This window comes from Haemorhous mexicanus, chromosome 8 (genome assembly GCF_027477595.1).
Source record: "Haemorhous mexicanus isolate bHaeMex1 chromosome 8, bHaeMex1.pri, whole genome shotgun sequence".
Classification (NCBI taxonomy): domain Eukaryota; kingdom Metazoa; phylum Chordata; class Aves; order Passeriformes; family Fringillidae; genus Haemorhous; species Haemorhous mexicanus.
This window is the reverse complement of record NC_082348.1, coordinates 5,438,306-5,460,060: the sequence shown is the minus strand read 5'-3', so window position 1 is coordinate 5,460,060 and position 21,755 is coordinate 5,438,306.

Genomic DNA, 21,755 nt, shown 5'->3' with positions numbered 1-21,755 from the left:
TGTTCCACCTCATCTTCCCCATTTCGCTGGTCCCCATCCAGCCTTGGACACTTCCAGGGATGGAGCATCCACAGCTGCTTTGGGCACCCTGTGCCAGGGCCTCACTGCCCTCACAGGGAACAATTTCTTCCGGATATCCAACCTGACCCTGCCCTCTGTCAGCTTGAAGCCATTGCCCCTTGTCCTGCCACTCCAGGCTCTTGTAAAAAGGCAAACCCAAAGCAGGCATGAGATGACAGGCTGAGCATGAGGGGGTTTTCATTGCACCCATGAGAAATTCAGCCCTGGAGGAGTTTGCAAGCTGCATCCCACACCTCCAGCAACTTAGATTTTAAATAGCACAAAGCTTGAGTGAGAGGATTTTTTGTGAACTTGTGGACAGGTAAAGATAATGTTTGGAAAATGAAATTTTATGGTTAGATTCTTCTTTAACTGGGTCAAAAACCTCCTGTTAGGATGACACTAATTTTGCTTTTACTAGAATTTTATTTTTTTAGAAATTAATTGGCAAATGCCAAATGTTTTCCATGTGAAAACAAGGCTTACCTCCCAAATTACAATTAACATTGCACAGGTCACTCTTTAAAACATTAGAAATGTTCATGTAACTTTGTTATGCTTGACAGCTTTCTGTGTAGTTACTGGAAGGCCCATTTTTCATAACAGTGCTAAAAAAGAAGAAAATGATGGTGTCAGAAGGTTTCCTATTCTTCCTTACCAGTCATTTTCCTGGCATGTGTTTGGATGTCTCTCAGCCTTTTATACCTGGGAGCAAAGGTTATAATAATGGCTTTAAATGTGTAATCTTGTGCAATAAAACCCCTGCCATTAATGCAAGGTTAAGTACCTGATTTTTAAACCTATGAAGGTCAGGAAGGAAAGGGGATAAAATTACCAATGCAATTTCGCTTGAGAGCTTAATGTATTAAACAGAGTTTACAACTGCACACTGCAGTGGAGGAACATCTGTCACAATAGAAAGGAAAACATGTTTATAATGACTTAACTGCTTCTCTGACTGATCAGGAAGCACAGAAATCAATAGCAAGCTGAGGCAGGACCCCAGGACAGGGGAGCTGCAGTTCCTTGGGGCCAGGGAATCAGTCCTGCTCCCTTCCCAGGAGCAAGAATTTAAGACTCCCCTGCACAATGGAATATGGGGCTGGGCACTGCTCAGTTATCTGGACAGAGAAGAAAAAGGCCTCTTCCACCAAAGATTTTAACTTCAGGCTTAGGACCAGCGTTTTCTGGTGGGATTCCTTGCACCATCCTGGGCAAAAGTCTGAAATAGCAATCAAAGAATGGTTTCACAATACAGACCAGTTATTTGTGGAAGGTGACAGCCTGTCTTATTCAATTTTTTTATGGAATCTATAAAAACAGGAGGAAGAAAATTGCCTCCTTTTAAGTTTCCTCCCTGTTTTTTTTTTTTGACCTTTATGTAGCCTGGTTGCATCCTTTTGTCTCAGAATCCTCCCTGATAATTTAGCCATACTGAATTTAATGTCTTTTTGAACTTGATCTTGGTACACAGCCTGATAGTCTTTAATTATGGGATGCATTTTGCCTGTTCTAGGCTGTGAAATGTTATGCCAGAGCTCCATACAAGAGTTTCCAAAAAGTTTTATAGCTCCTTTTCTTGCAATGTGTCCTGCTACAGCAGTATTTAAAAACAGAGAACTAGGTGAAAATCTCCCAAAGGGTTCAGTGCAGTGATTTCAGTTTGCTTTAATTAAGTTTCCTTCTTCCTCCCTTGAAGCTGGGACTCCTCTGAGGCCTGGCACATGCTTTGGAAACAGTCACCACAATTCTCATCAGCCCAGTGAAAACTGCAGCCAGGCTCAAATTGCAGCTGAGCTCTCAGAAACTCAGGACTCCTCTCCGATGGGTGCCACTTGTTTGAAATGAGTCAAAATTCAGCATGAATTTAGTCTCAATCCAACCTGAATTTTTGTTCCATGGACCTAATAGCCCTTAAAAAAGCACTGGTAATGATGTGCTAATTTGATGTTTATCAGTTGGATGTGAGATTTTGAGGAAGCTCAAGGGTGCAGTTTATCTGAGGAGAGAAGCTGCAATTAAATAGAAATAATTACCTGTCCCTTGGGTGATCTTTGCAACTGCTGCTTTTCCTTTTTTTCCTCTTCTTTCCTTTCCATCCTGTCATCACCAGAAACAACTTGTCCCATCTCCTTGCTCAGCCTCTTTCACACTCTGCTTTGGTGTGTTCACCTCCTCCATCCTCACCAGGGCAAGCGATGGCCAGGTGGGCTGAAGCAGTACAGAGGGGTGTCTCCTCTCCTGGGTTCTTGCACACATCATATCCATGCCAGGCCATCTTTGTGCCAATTGCCTCGTGGCAGCTCCCATATTGATAAACAACCATTTGGACAATCTCAAAAAATTATTCCAGGCTACAGATGTTATTGGTTGTGCTGGATGATTATCAAAAATAACAGGGAGGAGGACTGCTGCCAGAGTAGAAGATCATGTGCCAAGAATGAATTTCTACTCATGGCATGACTCAATTTGAGTTCAAAATCAAGACTGGGCTACTTCTGTGGTCTAAGGGCACAGGGGATCCCAGGGGTTTCATTGGTGAGGTTGATGCATCACCAATGGGATGGTCAAGAGGGAAGAAGGAAATTGAGGATGTCAGGGAAGCAGATGTGTTCCCTGCTGATCCTCACAGATGTGTGGTGCTTCTGGCAGCAGCAGGTAATGATGGGACATGCCTAGAGGATTGGTGGGACCTTAGGGATTTATTCCCCACTAATTCTTTCCATGAGCTTATCCTTCTAAAGGGAAGATTTTCAAAAGAAGAGATCTTTGTAAGTCTTAATAATGGAAATTACTGAAGTATAGAACATTTTAATGCCTTTGCTGAAGGTCTGTGGTAAATTTGTGGCTGATTTGGGATTGAAATTGATATTTTCTCTCCCCCTAGTCCTAAACACCGTCTCACACAGACTTAACAGAGTCTTTCTGACTCAGTTCTGTCTGGCAGCATCTTCCAAAAGCTATGAACTGCTAACTCATTCCTACAATGGGTTCTGCTCCCTCCTGTGGCAAACAAAACCTAACCATATATATTTGGAAATGGAAGAATTGCTGATAACTTTCAAATAGCAAAAAAACCCTGGAGAACAAATTAAATGCCAATAAACTGATCACTTTCTGACCCTGGGTACAAGAAAGATATTGGCAGAAGGTTACTAATGCATAAAATTCTCTTCTGGAAGGCCAAGTAGAAGAATGTGTTCACCTCAAGAGTATTTTCCAATAGGTTCCTTCAGCTGAGCCTTGAGCCTGAACTCTCAAAAATGAATAAATATTCAGCTGCATGGAGTATTACTTAGCTATTGCATAAGTAGGCTGAAAAGATATTGCTGGTAAAACTAGTGATGGCAGTAAGAAGGAAATTAGTGTAATAACTGAGAAGAGATGATAGTTTATGGAAAATCTGTTTATAACCTCAAGGGCCTTGTTCATAATTGTTACTGCTTTCCCCAGAATGGCTGGAGAATATGTCATAGCCTGTATTTTTTTTAAAGTGCAGTAACTAGAGTGTATTTTCATGGTCTATCTGTGAGAGCCTTAAGATTCATAATAAAATAAACCAACCTTACTAAAGTTTAGTTATATTTGTTTATTTATTTATCCAAGGTCAGGACATTTATATTAAAATATAGGTATAAGTAGGAAAGCATCTTAGAGCTGTGATGTATGTTAATAATGGAAATGCCAGCAGATTTCAGAATGCTTTTAGCACATTTCTGCCTGAATTGTTTGTCATAAGCCTGTACCTGTGTTTAATGTGTGTCTGTTCTGTGTGTTCAACACATAGTTTGAGAATTGAGTGGTAGATATTTAAGTCCATTATGGTAATGGACAGAGAGCTTCAGAAAGGGTGAAATTGAACATTATGCATTTTATTGGAGCTTTGTGAAGTTGCAGCCTTCAATTTGCTCCAAACCAGTGGAGCTAAACCAATGTTCACAAAGATGAGAAATGTTAGAGAAATAAACCTATAGCTTTTTTTCTGTCTTAGAGGTTAAAATTCTCTAATACTTTGGGATAAGAGTAAGCTTTATTACATGTGTTTTGTGATATTTCAGACTGTTGCTGCATTATACTGCTGTATTTTAGCATTGATGCTAGATGCCAACTTCCAGGTGAATATGTTCTGGAGGATTAGTGAATTTTACATGTCAGTGGAGTCTTCTCTTTCTGTTAATAGGTTGTATTAGACATAAAACCACACTAAGCTACAATGAACTCAAGGTTTATTGATACCTCTTTTATTCAGCTCAGGTAGAGAGCAAGCATAGCACTTAGAGGAATTAAAGGATGTGTGAACTCATTATCTGTGTAAATGTCATCTGAAGTAGAATTAAGAGTGTCTTTTATCAATTTGAAATAGAGTAGAATTAAAAGAAGAAAAAACTTTTTGGTAAGCTACCACCTGAAATATCATTTATTTGCATCTCTCTCCTTAAATTCTTTCTTTTAAACTTAAAAGAAGTAGTTTGTTACAGATCAACTTTGCATTTATTAATGGTAACAATAGTGGAATAGATTGTTCAGCCTATGACAAGTGATTTAGAAATAAAAGGAGGTATTTTAATATGAATATAATCAGTAAATTGAGCAAGTGTTCATTATTGGGACGTGCATATCCTGCGAGATGAACACTGAATGCTATTCTACCATGGTAACAATGACAATAGTATTTACCTTCAAAATAATCTTCTAATTTTAAAATAATAACGTTGTCCAACTAAGAGAATACTTAGATTTTAACCGGCATACCTCCAGAACTTAAATTTGATAAGTTTTCTATCCATGTTTAACTGTTTTCTTTCACATAATAGAAGAAGTTCAGTTAATGAAAATGATGTACTAAACTGGTAAAAGGCCACCTCACTCTTAAAGCTTTTCTTGCTTGTAAAATTGACTTTATTTTTAAGGGGGGAACCTTCTATCAAATATCCCAGCTAATTGGAAAACTGTACTTGTGATTTAATGGCACAGAAAGCAGTCAAGACAGCTGAAGGTCTCTAGGGGATGGTAAAAGGTAACAAGTCCTCCTTGTGTGGAGCCCATAGCTGCATTTAAAATCCAAAAGATTAGTAGATAACACTTTATTATTCCAGCCTGATTATCATAACTCTGTGTTTTATTTATATATTTCTAAATGATGCCTGAAGGCACTGAAGTTTGTAATGCTCCTCACCTCTTCCTTTTTTGCTTTATCTCCATTTCACTCTCATCCCCCAGTATCTCCAGCAGAGGTTATTTCCACAATCTTTTCTCATCCTGCTGATAGAGTTAGTGCCAGTTTCTTTAGTGATCAGTATTTAATCAGGGAAGGTGCCTGAGTTAAGAGAGGGAAATCTGCTGTGTGCTGAGAGGGAAGAAATTCCAGGTTTGTGGCACTGTGTGCAATCTGGGTCTGACCCCTTCCTGTGTCCATATCGTGCCCTGGATGGAGCAGGATCCTACAACAAAGTGTGTCCTTGCAATTAAAGCCCATATCACTCCATTTCTGAGGGCTTTGTCAGGGTTTACAGGATAAATATCAGTCTGGCATTATCTGACAACGACAGCCTGATATAGGAATTTTAAAAGATAAATGGCCTGGTTTTAGGAGAAAACCAGCCTTTGAGCATGGTTACAGAAGATACTGCACTTGCAATCCTGATTCTCCTGGTGCCATGGCAGGAACAGGGACATTATCTGGCAGCCCTGGGGTGGGGAATAAAGGGCTTATGGACCTGCTCCAGGGCTCTTCACTGGCATCCAAAGTGGCTTTGCAGACAGAAATTACTCTTGTGAGGTTATTTCTGCTGTGCAGCAGTGTTCCTGCATGATCCTACAGCCATCCCATGTCCCAGCCTTGGCCAGGCACAGTTTGCAGCTGTGTTCCAGGACCTTGAGGGATTCCAGCATTTCTGCAAGTTGGAGAAAAAATCTAAAGACATTTCTGCTCCCACAAGCTGTGCTCCTGGCAGCTGAGGGCTCACAGGACACACTGAGGCCCTTCTGCCTCTTCTCCCACTAAATACATCAGACTTCTCTGATTTGGCCTCCTGTAGGACTGTGTTAGCACAAACCAGAGCTCCCATGGAAAATAACATCCCACAGCCAAATGAAGTTGTGCTGCAATGACTTGATGAAGCTGTGCTGCTGAATGCTCCCTGCCTGTTTCCCTTTTCTCACAAAGCCTTCTGCTGTATGAAATCACCAGCCAAGTAGGCTGCTTTGCTCAAAATAAGGCTTGGCAGTTGTAAGAATGTCAGTGTTGTGGGTAATGTGTGTAAGATAGCAAAAAAATTCCCAATGCAGCTCATCAACAGCTGGGTTTTGTGTGAACGTTTCTGTCCACAGCGTTTGCTACCCATGAAAATGAGACTACTGTCTCTTCATAAATATCCAATGAGCTGTAATGTCATCAGTCTTCCTAAAAATAAAATATTAAACACTGTAAATGGTATTTGACCTCTATTAGAGTGTCTGGAGGATAAAAAATGCTGCAATTTCAGGCTGTGTGTTGTCCCACATGCCTCCAGCCTGTGCTGTGCGCGTGCAGGGGATGTGAGGAAGGAGAGCAGCCTGAGTGAGGGCTGCCTTTCCCCAGCACTCTTCTGTGCTTTCACTCATGTTTTAGACATTTTGCTGGAAATATGGGAAATGTGCTACTGGGACAGCACTCCAGATGAGTTTGCCCACAACCCTGAGCTGTGGTCAGCCCGCAGGAAGGGAGGGATGCCACCCAGAGGGACCTTGGGAGGCGTGAGAGCAGGTCACTGTGAGCATCATGATTTCAACAAGGCCAAGTGCAAGGTCCTGCACCTCTGTCAGGGCAATCCCAAGCACAAGGAATGGCTGGGAGGAGGGTGGATTGAGAGCAGCCCTGGGGAGAAGGTACAAGGGTTCTGAACTGAAACAGGGTGGGTTTGGATTAGGCATTATGAAGAAATTCTCTGCTGTGAGGGTGGGCAGGCCCTGGCACAGGGTGCCCAGGGAAGCTGTGGCTGCCCCTGGATCCCTGGAAGTGTCCAAGGCCGGGTTGGACGGGGCTTGGAGCAGCCTGGGACAGTGGAAGGTGTCCCTGCCCATGGCAGGGGTGGAACTGGATGAGCTTTAAGGTCCCTCCTTACCCAAACCATTCCCTGGTGCTCTGATTCTGTGGCTCTCTGACTGTCTATATGGGACCAAACAGAATTCCATCAGTTTCTCCTTCAGATTTTCAGAGTTTATGTCTTTGCAGGACTATTTTAAAAACTAAGCTTACAGCTTCCTTCTGAGCACTGATAACATATGTTTAAAAACGAGGGTGAATTTGCCATCGAGTGCTACCATATTTTTCTTTAACAGCCAATAAATAATATTTTGTGTTGCTGAATGAGTGAAGCTGAACTAGTGCCTTAAGTTATTTGAAAACACAGGATTATTATGGCCTGATGTCTATTCTCATCTCTGTCAGAATATCTATCATAGTTCTATTTTGAAACCAAAGATAAGGAGTGAGGAATATCTTCCATCTCTAGGGCTTTGAGTTCCAATGGGAGCTACTTAAAGAAAGGAAGGGAAGAAAGAAGAGCAGGTTGATGGTGAGGTTTTTGTCCCTATATAACAGAGGGCACACTAACAACAACATGAATACTAGTTAAAATGAGTTTATTAAGAAGAATTCATGTCAAGCAAATTTTTTTCTCTGGAAAACTGTGTGTGCCTGGACTTCAGAGCCTTTTGCAGCTGTGCCAGAATTCTTTTCTTGAGTCAGCTGAGGAAACCTGGCCCTGCTGTGTTTGCAGTGGGGAGGGGAGGGAGCAAACCTGAGCAGCTGCTGGTGGTTCAGAGCATCTGTGTGGACACTTTTTGCCAGTGAGGTTCCACTGGCTGTGCCCTATGTCTGGTGCTAACCTAAAAGATTTTTCAGATCTAATTCTTCTCTTTGTTATAAAGTAGTGGTAAACTCCCATTTTAACAGTTAATCCTTTTTTCAGCTCAAAACTGAACTTTTAGCTTTTTTCTGTTTATATCAACAGTTTATAAATGCAAGGAAGTAGCAACTGAGGTGCATTTAGTGATAATACAAACACAAAAATAGGAAATTGGCCATTTTACCCAAGTATCAAGCTGTACATTTTGCGATCTCAGATTAGCTGAAAAAAAATTTATTTTTTCCTCATTTTGAAGATGGATTATGCAATTCCCCCCCCCCCCCCCCCCCCTTTCATTATATGTTTTGATCCAAGTCCATTCAAAGTTTTGGTGTTCTGAGCATGCCTATTTTCTTCACTAGAAATTGTTTCCCTGACTGGAAAGATAAAATGTAAATATTTTCATTGTCTTGGTGGTAATTTTATAAAGTAATGATGAGACACAGGAAAACTAAATTAATTTTTTAAAATCTAACAGCCAAACATGGTCTGATTCTGTCTCTCTGAGTTATACATTATTTTACCTATAAACTACTAATTAAAAACTAAGTGCATTGTGCTCAATAAATGTCCACTTGGATTTGTGTTCCCTAGTAGTTACTTCTATCAAAGAGAAGCAAACAATCATTTTATAATTTTTAATAGGAGTGTATTATTTAATAATGTTTTAGCTTTTGTCTTCAGTAACTCCTGCTGTAATTTTGTTAACGTAAAGTAATCTCTGATTAGTTTGTATGGCATATTAAACAATGACAATGTGCTTTTCAATAAAGATCCACTGAGGAATGGTTTCAAATCCCAGTCCCTGCTACATATCTTTCTAATTTGCAAATAATTTCAGGCTTTTTTTTTTTTTTGCTGTTATAGCTTAGAACTTAGTTACAAGCTCTTCTTTTCTCCAGATTTCAGTTCTGTGCGTTTTCAGTTCTTTATAGATAACCCAAAACCAAAATTTCTTTGATTTCAAAAGGTTTTCCTTGTTAGTTCACTGCAGCTCTTGAGCTGGGACATGGGATAGCTCCTGTTCCCTGTGTGTCCTCTCCTGAGGGAGCCTGAGGAGGAAAAGTGGATGGATTTTGGGTAGGTCAGTGCATGCACATTGAGTGTTTGCTCGATGTGATACATCTTAAAGGAGGGCCCAAGGGAGAATTCTGCAGATTCTTCCTGGGGCAAGAGAATCAGTAGCTGGAAATCCAGCAGAGATAAAGTGGTGTTGGAAAGCTTGTGGAGGAACTACAGGGAGCTTTGTTTGTATAAGGGCTGTGAGCTTCACCTCAAAATTAGCCAGAAAACTTTCTAAACCTCTGCCTAATGTGTTTTGCTGCTGGTTTAAGTCCTCCCCCCTCAATTCTGCTATTATTTTGTACAAAATTTGATCAAGTAAGAGCTACTTCAGCAGGGTACTAGAAATCTGTGGGCACCTCTAACTTAGATAAAATCATATGTATTGCAGGTGTCCTCTCTTAACCAGGAAAATTTAAAGCTCCTGACTACAAATCCAAGCATGAAATGATCCGAAGTGAAACTCTATCTCATGTGGCCTTTTCTCCTTCATCTAAATTTAGCCCTCAAGTACACAGATGCATTTTGCTGTGCCCTTGCACCCAAGGACAGGACTTAGCCTAGAGCATCCAGGCAAAGCACTCCCCAGCACTCAGGCAGTAACAGATTGCAGAACTTTGCTCTCAGTGCAGCATTAAAATTGCAGACTAAGACTAAGACTTCTTTTCATGGACACAAAACACCACACAAACACTGGAAGCACTTTGTGCTGTTGGGCCGCTGGCACAAAACTTTTCTTTTTAAGCACAGGGACAATTTTTCCCCTGACTATGGAATATTTATTAGTTTGCAGTTTGCTAATTAACTGGGATGAGTGTACAAGTGCATTTAGGTTCATGTTATAACTTAGCTATTAAAATGTGTTTAAAATTTGCTTTTTAAAGTTTGTTGCAGGTGAATTGTGTGCTAAACAGTGGCAGCCAGGCCTTGGAAACATTTGCCTCGATTTTGATTTGTCTAAGTTTTTTATTTTTGTGGTGCTCTGTGACCTGACACCAGTCATGGACTTTGAAAAATGTATTGAACACTACTTTTGAGTAGTGCTCCATATAACATGATGCACCATGTCTATTAAAGTGTCCAACATTAGGGAATCCACCACTTCCCTGAGGAGATCAGTCAAACACCTGATTGTTCTGGTGTCTCTAATCAGAATCTCCCAGGATTAACTTGTACCCATCACCTCCTGTCTTTTCTACACAATTCCTCATAAAGAGGAAGTGTCTACCTTCTTTATAGGACACACTTTTAATACTTTTTAATTGTAAATATTCTTCCTGTTTAGACTGCAAGCCTATAAAGTTTACTCCTGTTTTATGGAAACATTCTTTAACTTTCTTTTCTAATCCAGGTAGTCTTTAATGCAATAATTTCTAATTCAGATCCTGTCTACCCCCAGCTTTTCTTAACTGCTGCTGTAACCTTCCCCAGTTTCTTTCTTTTTATTCTTTTTTCTTTTTCCCCAGACCTTGTGACCCAACAATTCACCTCCAGCTTTTGTTACCTTGAGATGTTAGGCCTGGCTTTCCTCTGTTTATTTTCAATTCATTCATCTCCTCCTATTCTGGTTACTTTTAAGGGAAGGCAAATCAGTGTTCTGACACTACTTTGTAATATTTGTATATCCTTATAGCATTGTAAATCCTTCTGCTCTTGTCTTGCTCTGATACCACCCTACCTATTCAATTTTTTATTTTATAATGTCCCGAACCTTGCATAATTTAAATAACTGATGGTTTTCCTTGTTGATCTTCCAGCTACAGTCTAAACCAATTTTGTTTAACTCATTGCTTATGTCTGGACTGGTATCTTTAATCTCAGGTGTTTCCAAGTAGAAGTTGCAAACCCAGTTTTTGTTCTCTATGAAGAAATAGTGAATAGAACCAGGTTTGAATTTCTTTTTGTGTGTGAATAGAACTTTGGTCTTTTTTATCTCCTGAAGGAAATCTCTGCCTCTTGCCTTCATGAACCTCCAGTCTTCTTCAGTAATTTGGTCTGGTAAAGTGATGGCAGGTCGTAGCTGTCGAGGGGAAAATGATTGCTTGGTTTATAAGGGCATAAGCTTTTAAAAGTGTTTTAATAGCAGGAGAAAGATTTTGAAATGGTCTCTGTATTAAAGGGCAAATGAACATATGAGGTTGATAGTGGCTTGTGGTGTTAAGCAGATAGGCTGCTTCATCTTGTGCACATTGAAATTCTATTTCAATCCAGCAGACTTCGTTAAAAGGTGAAATAAACAGGCTTGATAATCACAAAGGTTTGGATCTTCATTCTCTGAGACATCCACATTAGTGACAAACCCTTTGTTGACTCTCAGAAGCTTGACACAGAGTGTAGGAAGGCATGCAGCTTTTGAACAGGGTAATCTGGGTTTGCTGCACCCTTATGACAAATCTGTCATACAGCTGACATGGACTCTAACAGCACTGACAATCTAATAAATCAGTCATGGGTAATGCAGGCTGAAAGCTGCTTCAGGGGAAAAAAAAAGAAAGGAAAAAGGCAGGGACTTGAGAGCAAATAGGAGCAGGTTCCTTCCTTCCCATGGCTGTAAGGCAAACTGATTAAAAGTCTCTGTGTCCTCTTAGTAAACTCATGGTAAGATATTCCCATCTTCCTGAGACAGCACAAATGCCAGCAAGTTGTGTGTCTAGATTGAAATTATTCCTAAACAAAAGGAAAAGAAATCTAGCCAGGTGGCAAAGAAATCATCTGGGAAATTGGCTGATACCACCCAAAACATCGTGAATAAAATTTCAGGAGCAAAGTTAGGACAAAGGAAATTTGACAAAATTATGATCATCAGGATAAAAATTCTTTCTGGTCCAGACTGAGTGTTTGTCATGCTAGGGTTTTTTCATTGGAGTCACTTTCCAGTTTTAATAGAGAGGCTTCTCCAAGCCAGGTTAGCTGCAGAGTTTGGGAAATTGTGGAGTTACCTGTCACACTGGAAAGAAATAACAGAACTGGGTCTGACACAGAGAAGAGAGGGAAGAGTGTAATTCTTTGAACTCTGAAGAGGTCAACTGAGATGTCAGTTTGGAACTGAGTTGCCTGGGACTCGGGCAGAGGCAGAAAAGAGAGGCAATTTGTGTCTTGGTTTAGCAGCAGAGACAGAGCACATCCTCTTGGGTATGGGAGTGGGCCTGGAGAGGAGACAGGCACAGGCTGTGCTGCTGGAGCCAACTTCGCCTCTGCAGGGGCTCCTGCACCTCTGCTGACAGTGCAGGGCCTGGAGATTTTATAAAAGAACGGCACAAATCCCCTGTGTGTTCCTTTTCCTGGGAGAAACTGGCTAAAATCCCCCAAACCCCAGCAGAAATAGATGGGCAGCAATATACAGGAGAGAGGAATATCTGTGTCCTGAAAACCTTCCTGTCCAGACCTGCCCCTGAGCTCCTGTTCTCAAGCACAGTGACAACTTTCTGAATAAAGTTCATTAATTTTAGATGTGGCAGCTCCTACCTAGAGCTCCTGAGCAAGAATTAGTTTGCCCAAGTATAAACATTAATCTTAGAGGTACATATTGTTATGCACATTTTGTAGATACTGGTAAGTCCTGTTTCTTCCCCAAATGATATTAATGTTAAAAAATTAATTGAGCATAAAGATGTAGTACAAGGTCCACAGAGCATATCATTAGCTACAGCTTTTGTAGTTAAATAATTAAAAAGCAAAATAATTCTATGCATAATTCCGTGTTCCTTTATTTATGTATATGCAGTATTGCAAAGCCTTTCTCATCTGGGATGTGGTATATGACTTGGCAGATCCTCTCAAGTTGTCATCAGCTTGAAATGAGCCCCAAAATTTCCTCATTTCCACCCAACCCAGCTGCTGTGCCAGTGATCCATGGGGAACAGAGTTTTCTGGCAGGAAGGCTGAGCATTAAATCCCCATAGAGACCAGATCATGCTCCTCTCCTCATGGCTGGTCTCCCTCAGTCAGAATTAGTGCTGTTGTAATTATTTGTGGATAAATCAAAGAATGAGATCTGCAGGCACCCAAAAGTGGGACATTTCTGATGCAAAACTGCTTAACTTAAATGACACTTTATAACATGAGAGAAAAAAACCCTTTTAAAACTAAATGGTATTTTCCCTTATGGAATGCTGAATGACATGGCTATTTTTCTATTAAAAGTTCTGTTTGTTTGTTTTTTCTACTTTGAGCTGAAATTTTGAGGTGATGTACTCTGGTGATGCACTTGTGTGCAAACATACCTCTGTTCAATGGAACTTGTAACCTGTCCCATCTTTTTGGCAAAGGTAAATAGTGGCAAAGTAGGCCCCAAAAAAAACTTTCTACATTTTGCAGTCTCCTCCTTTCCATGCAGAAAAAGTGTAGGGGGCACTTTTTAGCTTGAAAACATCACAAACCCTAAGAAAATCCTAAAAGAATAGAGGCAGTGATTGATGTTTAAACATCCACATGAATGAATATTGTAAGCCATGGATGAGTTAAATCTGCCAATGACTGTGCTCTTCAAAAGGTTTATATTAAGCAAAAACCCCCTCCTGCCTAATGGCTCTGTTTGCCATTCCCATAAAGAGAGATCATGATTTATTGTACCCTAGTTATTCTGGGTTTAATAGGATTTTGAAATAAGTATTCGGCAAACAAAGAATATTGGAAGTCATAATAACAATTAGAAGTTAGAACTAAGTAACTCATGACTTCAGCTAACTGTACTGAGCTGGTACAATTTTTTGGTAGAGTGCAGCTATGCAGACTTCTGCCTTGAGCTCCTTGCTGTATTTTGGACATATAACAGAAGCAGTGGCTTATAAGACAAGGTTTAAAAAAATAAGACCTTTTTTTTTTTTTTTCAAGAAAATGTCCCTATTGGGTAGCTTTCAACATGGTGTAAAACACTATGAAATTCTAAAGAATAATTTCTCTTATCCAAGAGCTTGTTTAAAACACAATCAGGGAGTAAAGCAATTGTCACATCTAGGGAGTTTATAGCAAAGCATATTGAATAATCAGAGGAAACAAATTAGTTAAGTGCTGAAGTGACACTGAGAAAAGGAAGAGTGTCAAATTCATCCTTCAGAAAGGAGAGTTACAGTGACATGGCCTGTGAGCCAAAGCTGCTGTAGGTTACCATAGTTTGGTATCAGATATTGGAGCTCAAGGGTTGTAATTTATTAGCAATTGTCCCTCTTTTCTAACCAGACATGAACAATCCTCAGTGACCCCAAACCATTTTTGAGTTGTCTAAAAATAGATGGGAGTGAAGCTTGTCTCAAATAGTCCCTTCTAGAAATAGTGAGAGACTGCAAGGCATGGAAAGCTGTTTTAGATTCTCAAATCCAATCTTGGCAAGCAGTTTTGATCATTAGCATTGTCTCTGGTAGGCAGAGAGGCAAAGTAATAGAAATCTTTTTTATTGATTGGGACTGTACTTGAAGAAAGGTGTAATTGCCACCCTAAATATAATCTTGTAGATACACATTGGGTGCCAATGTTCTCTTACAGTAATAATGTCTTCCAGGAACTTCTAAAATCTTCATTTCATATTGACATTGCTGATTGTGGTCTAGATCAGTGTGTATTTGTAAAATATAGGAAGGATTTTTGAAGTCTGGTCCTTTGTCTAAGTGTTTGTAGGAAACATTCAAGGAGTGTTGAATGTAATTTGCTTTTTAAATCTTTTGTATTTGTGATACTGTTTACACTGGAGCAGTTGGTAACATAAAATGAAACTTCAGAAATAAAGAATAGAAAATCATCTATTGGAGAACAGAATACATAGATTTAAAAGCAATTTTTGCTGTAGTAGTTAAATGTGAGGAGAAAATGCTACTCTTAGAAGCAGGGGAAAAGGAAGGATGAGTGTTTCAGTGAATTATAGTAGTTACAGTTTTTCCAAGCTTTTTAAAAAAGACTTAATTTGAAGTATTAAAGCATGTCACAGACAAGCGTTTTATTCTTATAAATTGACAGCAAGAGTCAGATCAAATATTGCACCTAGTTAGTGTTATAGTCCTGAAGGTTCAGTCAAAAAATCCTTGCTTGTATCATTGTTCCCCTAAGTTTCTTCAGGAAGAGTGAGGGAATATGAAAACTCCTGTATTCCTCAATCCAAGATTTCAGTCTATATTTGCCCTGAATCTGCCAGTGAGACAAACAACAGGAGAGGGTGGATACCCAGGAGGTTTAGGATTTACCTTACTGCACCTGAGTTTTCCAAGGTGACAATTTGGGGCTTTTTTTTCCCCAACTGAACTTATACTTGATGTTTTTATTCCCTTTTCCACATTCCTTTTCCTATCACCCCTTTTTCCACATCAGTAGCTCTGTTTGTGATGAAACACATGGCCAATGGTAGGTGAGACAATGGTAAGTTTCTATAAATCTGAATTTTGTAGATTACCCTGCAAATTTCTGAGCCCACCTAGATTTTCCAGTATTTTACCAAATATATGATGAGAAGGATGGTTTTCTAAAATGCTTCCAGGAAATTAAGCTGTTTGACTACATGGGGCTTTGTGTGTCCTCAGCATATCAATGGTTTAGTGACCCAGGAAAAGCCTTTCTTTCCCCAGGTGACGCATTGATACCTCCCCAGATAAATGCTGACACATTAAGAACTCAGAAAAGGAAAACATTTGGTTTTAGCAACTACTCAGCAGAAGGAAAAAAATGAGTTTGTGTTGGCTAAACATGATTGAGGTATTTTAACAGGTATTCACTGAAATATCTCAGTAAAAGCAGGATCTAATTCATTCATTTTTCTCTAGACTGTGAATAAACATACATATTTATTAAAAAAATCCAAAAAAAAATGAGGGAATTCAACTGTGCCATCAAATTTTAATGAAAGCAGAATAACATGACACTAAATTTTTACTGTAAAGTGGTCTGTACCCTTGTAAAGTCTTGTCAGGAGCAGTTGTGACAGTGTCACTGCAGCCGCGGATCATAAATTTGAGTCTTGCCATAGACAGGTTTGAAAATAAGGGTTTATTGACATAAAAGAAAGATTTGGGTTTTTTTCTTCATTCTTCTGTGTGATTATATAAGGATAAAAGGGAGAGAACTAGCAATTTCTTCACACTGCATCTTCCCAAATGAAAAATGTGCTCGGTCAGATTATCAATACCCAAATGATTGTCTTCATTGTCCTGCTGTTCTCTTCATCCTATTGAGAGCTGCAAAAAAGAAATGAGGATTCAGCTGCTTATGGGATAACAGAAAAAACAGCCTCATGCATGGAGTTTCATGTAAGAAATTTTACGTGCAAGTGCTCAAATGATTCATTGTAGTATTTTCTTAGGAATTTATGTAATTCTGGCAAAACCACGGTCCCCCTTTTTTTTCCTCCTCCCTACACTTTTCACTTAGCTAACCAAAGGTTTTATTAACCTGGGAATGAAGAACATGTTTTTGAAAGGGCTTAAGCAGTGGAATGATGAATGGGAGTGTTCCCAAAGCATGCAGGAAAAGTGCTATCAGGAGCTGAGGCTGGTTTCTGCTCCATCGCCCCAACAGGAAAATAGCAATATTGCTGCAATGATTCCGCTCAGGCTCTATTATTTGCGGTGGCGCTTGACAGTTATGGAGTTGGAATTCAATTTCTTTCATCTAAAGCAGGTGCACCTTAAAAAAAAAAATAAAAAAAATCACTCTGCCACTTCTCCATAACGCATGGAGATCATTGGCTTCTTGCCTGAAAGCATTTCAGGGCACTTATCCCATTTTTATCCAGCAGAAGTTGTCCATGAATATCATCCCATTTTAAATACACGAGCAAATTTGCTTTATCCCAAAACAAGATAATAGGTGATATGAAAAGCTTTATTTTATGCTGGCATATACATTTAAGAACCCGTTCTGAAGGGCATTTTTATAGAAATCTCTATTACAAAGCACATAAAGAGGTTGATGTTATTTTACTATTCAGGACAAGAAGAAAGTTGTTTCTTAATCTTGATATATCTTTACTTGATAGGACAGGTTGACCTTGTTATTAACATCATGTATCCAAATTTTTCTTCCCTGTTTGACTCTAAAATACCTTTCCTTACTTTTGGATAGTGAGGTATCCAGGCACTATTTGTGACTAGTACATGGCACATTTATTTTCTATTGAAAGACTCCTACAAGTGCCTACTGGGATTTAGACAGGTTTAGTTAGAATAAGGATTTGAGAAAAAAAGTTTGTAATATCTGGAAGAGTGATATATGTTTATTTAGGCCAAATAAAAATTTATGTGTGTGTCTGTGTCACATTACACATTTCCATGTGTGTATATACACATTTATACTGAAATATCTGTCTGGATTTTAGGTGTGCATATTTTTATGTGTAAATTTATATATGTATATATAAATATACATTATATGCACAAATAGTCTGACCAGCAGACATGTGCAGCTCAGTACTGCTTGTATTTGACTTTCCCTTTCTAATCTCCTATTACTTCCATTTACTTGTCAAATAATTTACAAGAGACAAGCTGTATTTTCAGAGAACTCCACAGATGACTGACTTGTACATTGGCTGGTGCTGAATGCAGCTTGGATAACTTGAGAACCCTTGAATTGTGGTTTAATGTCTCCTAATGTATAAATGAACTAAGTAATAGTGATGTGAAGGTCACTAGCTATAGCAAAGGATTGCCTTAATATGAGAAATAGTTTATTAAAGGCACTGTGTATTTTCAGGCTGTACTGAAATCAATAGTGTGTTTAATCTTTGGGAGGTGCTCACTGGGTTCATTCCTGGGGAATAGATGGCCAGTTACTGTTCCATTCACTGGTAAATTCCAGAGTTAAAAATAACTTCTATGAGATTTACCTTTTCTTAATTATTGTTTTCTGCAGCAGGCTATACTTCTCAGAACTTTTCTGCCTTAGATTAAATAATCAAGAGACAGATCTAAGTTTAGCACATTAAGATTTAAACTCTTACTGGGAAAATACACCATCATGATAGCTTGTAGTGTAGTATTATGCACCATTTATATCTAACTAGATAACATTGTTTAGCTTAAATTAACTCTGTTGGCTTAATTAATGCTATTACTTTAATCCATTTAGGAAGGCAAAAACAACAAGGAAAGTGTGATGGTATCAGTTAGGACAACAGATACAATATCAATTCCAACTTCCCACAAAATTCCCTTTGGTACAAATGGTGCAGACATTGTCTCAGCCTCTGTTGGGACTAATGCCAAAGTTTTTAACTGTGCTTCCATTGGAAACGAGGTTTGTTTGGCCTGTTTTGTTTAGGTCACCCCTTGCAGCCCTGAACAAATGTGCTCTAATGGCAGGTTTGAATGTGAAAGTTAGCACGAGCATTTGTCTTCATGTCTGCCATGGAACTTGCTAAATTATCTGGATCTCTCCGAGTCAATACAAATTAAAAATACGCACAGGGTTTCTAAGAGAGTGATTGCTATTCTAGCAAGTTCATTAGCCTTCTGAGGAATGCTGCTGGCAGGCTTTGTTTAGCAGGAGTCCAAAACAAAGTAAACCAAAAATGTCACAAAATGAATTGCAAATCAATTGGCAATATAAATGTGAGAAATAGGATGCAGATGAAGAATAATTTAGGGAAATGTATATTGTTCCTCCAGGAATCTTAACTGCACGAATGGGAACAATGCTAAAGATTACAACAGAGATTGGGGAATAACTTGATTAAACAAATATGGGCCAGTTTTTCCAAATGCACTGGCAAAACCAGACTCCAGGCACTATTTACTTTTTTTGGGGAAAAAAAAGAGTTCTTCTGTTAGGCCTTTTAATTTTTTTTTTTTTCCCAGCTCTCTGCTTCTATTCACATCAGACAATTTGATTGCATTTGTGACATTTTCAGTATTTCCACAGTAAATAATTCTTGCCCTGCAGATACTTGGTGCAAAGAAAAGAAAAATAAAGGACAGGGAGGATGGAACTAGGTGATCTTTAAGGTCCCTTCCAAGCTGAACCATTCTGTGAGTCCATGATTCTGTTTCCTTAGTGTTTTCAGAATGTACTCTGAAAAAATAAATGCTGAAAATGAATATTTCACTCTAATTTTATGAGAATAATTTGAAGACCAAAAATTAAGTTTAAAGGATGAAATCAGTGTCCTAAACTGGATAAGAAGTAATTACCTTACATTCTTTCCCCCAGTTAAGTTCAGGTGCAGTCACCTAGAGCATCCCTGGCCAGCTGCTGGTGAAAGGAGGGAAGAAGCTGCTCCTCTCCAATTTAATCCAGATTTCTTTGAGAAATTTTATGTGTCACTGCTACTATATTGTTCCCATTATTCAAAGATTCATAACAGAAACAGCAAAGCTTGAGTTTTAACTCCCATAGCAAAATGCAGTGGTAAAACCAGCAGGGAGGAGAGAAGGTTGCAGGTGACTCAGGCAAGGCTGATGGGCTCAGTGCCTCTTCTTCACTCTCCACAGAAAGGTTAAATGTGACAAAAGGCTTGACATGACCAGAATTAGCAAGGGAACATGAATGCAAGGGAGAACAGGGAAGGAGCTGAGTATGTAGATGCAGGAAAGTCTGATTTAAGGTCTGTTTACAAGGTCAAATGGCTGGGCAATAACTGGGATTTGCATTTATGGCATGCTGTCTGCTGAGTTTTAACTCCCCATATGGAACATCTCAGCAAACAAGAGGGTCTTTACACGAAGCAGCTTTTGCAGGTCAAGAGATCCTCAGAGTTACCCCAGCTTATTTAAAGATGCAGTTTCTAAACCAGCAGTGATTTGCTTTGAGAACTCCCAAAGGGTATAAATAGTCCCAATAGGGACAGTACATGTCTTTAGATGAGAAAAAATAAGAAAAAAAGCAAGGGAATGACAGCCAAAGATTCAGACTAAGTTGGTATCTGGGGAGATGCTAACATAAATTTTTAAACAATCAATTTATAAGCTCCTCAAGCTTAGTGAGGGAGGAAGTCACTCTGCCCACAAGAACAGATGTTTTTCACTTTAGGGAGACTTCTGATATGACTCAGTCCTAACAGTGAGTATGATTCATAATAAATCACTAAGGAGCAAGGCCTGTTTGAGAAAACATTATCAAGGAATAATTTTATCAATAGTCTGTAGGTCCTGATTTTTCTGCCATTCACCACTTTCCTTATTGTCTCAGGCAATGAGATGTCACATTCTTGAACAGTGTCACACTCAGAGGCAGTGCAAGCAGGCTTAGAATTAAAAATCTTTTTGATAAATGGGTGAAGCAGTTTGAAATCCATAAGACAAAATTAAGTAAAGAGAATAAAGTTAGTGCTTTCAGAAGAAAAGTCAACTGCACCAATGCCAAAGGGAAAGGGAAATAAGTGTTAAGGTTTCAGGGCTGTGGGAAAGGCAAGACTTGTGTAGGGCTGTGGCAGAAAAATGTAAATCTCTTTGTTTAAATGTATTAATCAGAGCCAGGAGCCATTGTGGGGGCAGCTGCTGGGGGCTGGACTCAACCACAGCACACCAGGAAGGAGATGGGGAAACTGGAGTTTGGACAGAGAACAGGGCCAAACTCCAGTTTCCCCAACCAACTAGGTTGGTTTGGCTCAGGAAAATGGCATAAAATCAGGCAGCAGGGATTAGGGTTTTCTTCAGCCATGGAAATGCTGCCCCTGAGAGACCTGAGCTGACTTTTCCCTGTGCTCACCAAGGTGACACCAAGCAGTATCAATTTTACTCACAGCAGACTTTGTTCGGTGTTAAGGAAGTCAAAACTGTGCTCTAATAATGTAGTTAAATACTTGAACAATGATTCTGACAAACTGTGAGGTTTCCATTAAAGCTTATACAGATTGGGTGCAATGAACAATCTAGTCTGATAAATGAACTCTTGGGAAGCTTATCATCCCAATTTTTTTACAGAAATGTGGGGATGTGTACAGTTTACTACAATCCATGCTAGTAAGTTAGCTTTTCATTTCCATGTCTCTCATGCTTTTGACTTTTTGGAGGAGTAGCTCATTTGCTTTCATATAACATAAGCCATGGAATTTATATTAGATACCATGAAATCCATAATTTTAATTACTAACTGAATTTAGCTTTCAGCAAGGCTCACAGACTGAAGGAAAACTGTTAAGTCCCTTTTATTTAGAACATTTCCTTCACATCAAAGCAATACATGCCCATACCAGAGCAGCCAATCAGGATTTCTACAGAATAAGTCCTAAAACTGCAGAGTTCTTCAAACAGTCTTAAAAACAGTGAGAATTGTGAGATCATTGCTAGAGAGACGTGTGTGTTTGCATGTGTCACTGGTGACTTGGCATTTTGGACATACGTAATTTGCAAAGTCTTTTTCTACTTTCTTTTTCTGTCAGGAATGATTTAGTGTGCAATAGTTTATTCATGTGGAAAAGGAAGCTTGATATTTAAAAATATATTATTATTTAATATTTTCTTCTAAGTGTAATAGACTTCCACTTCATTTGTGAAATGACAAATATCATACTTTGCACATTCACAACTAGAATAATTCTTTAAAGCAGTCATGCTAATCTTGGTCTGATGGGTCCAAAAGGTCAATTCTTGACCTAGTGAAGTCAAGTGAAGTCTCCTGAATGGAAGAACTTGCAGAGAATAATTCCAGTTTATCTTGGAATATCCCTGCCTTCATTGAGACTTCTGGTAATTATTTGAGAAAATGTGCACCTTACTCTCCTAGGCTATGGCCAACCTGTTAAATAGGGGTTTTTATGTATAGAAAATTACATCACTTACTCATCTTATCTGCATCAGATGATTTCAATATTGATGTAGGAGATGT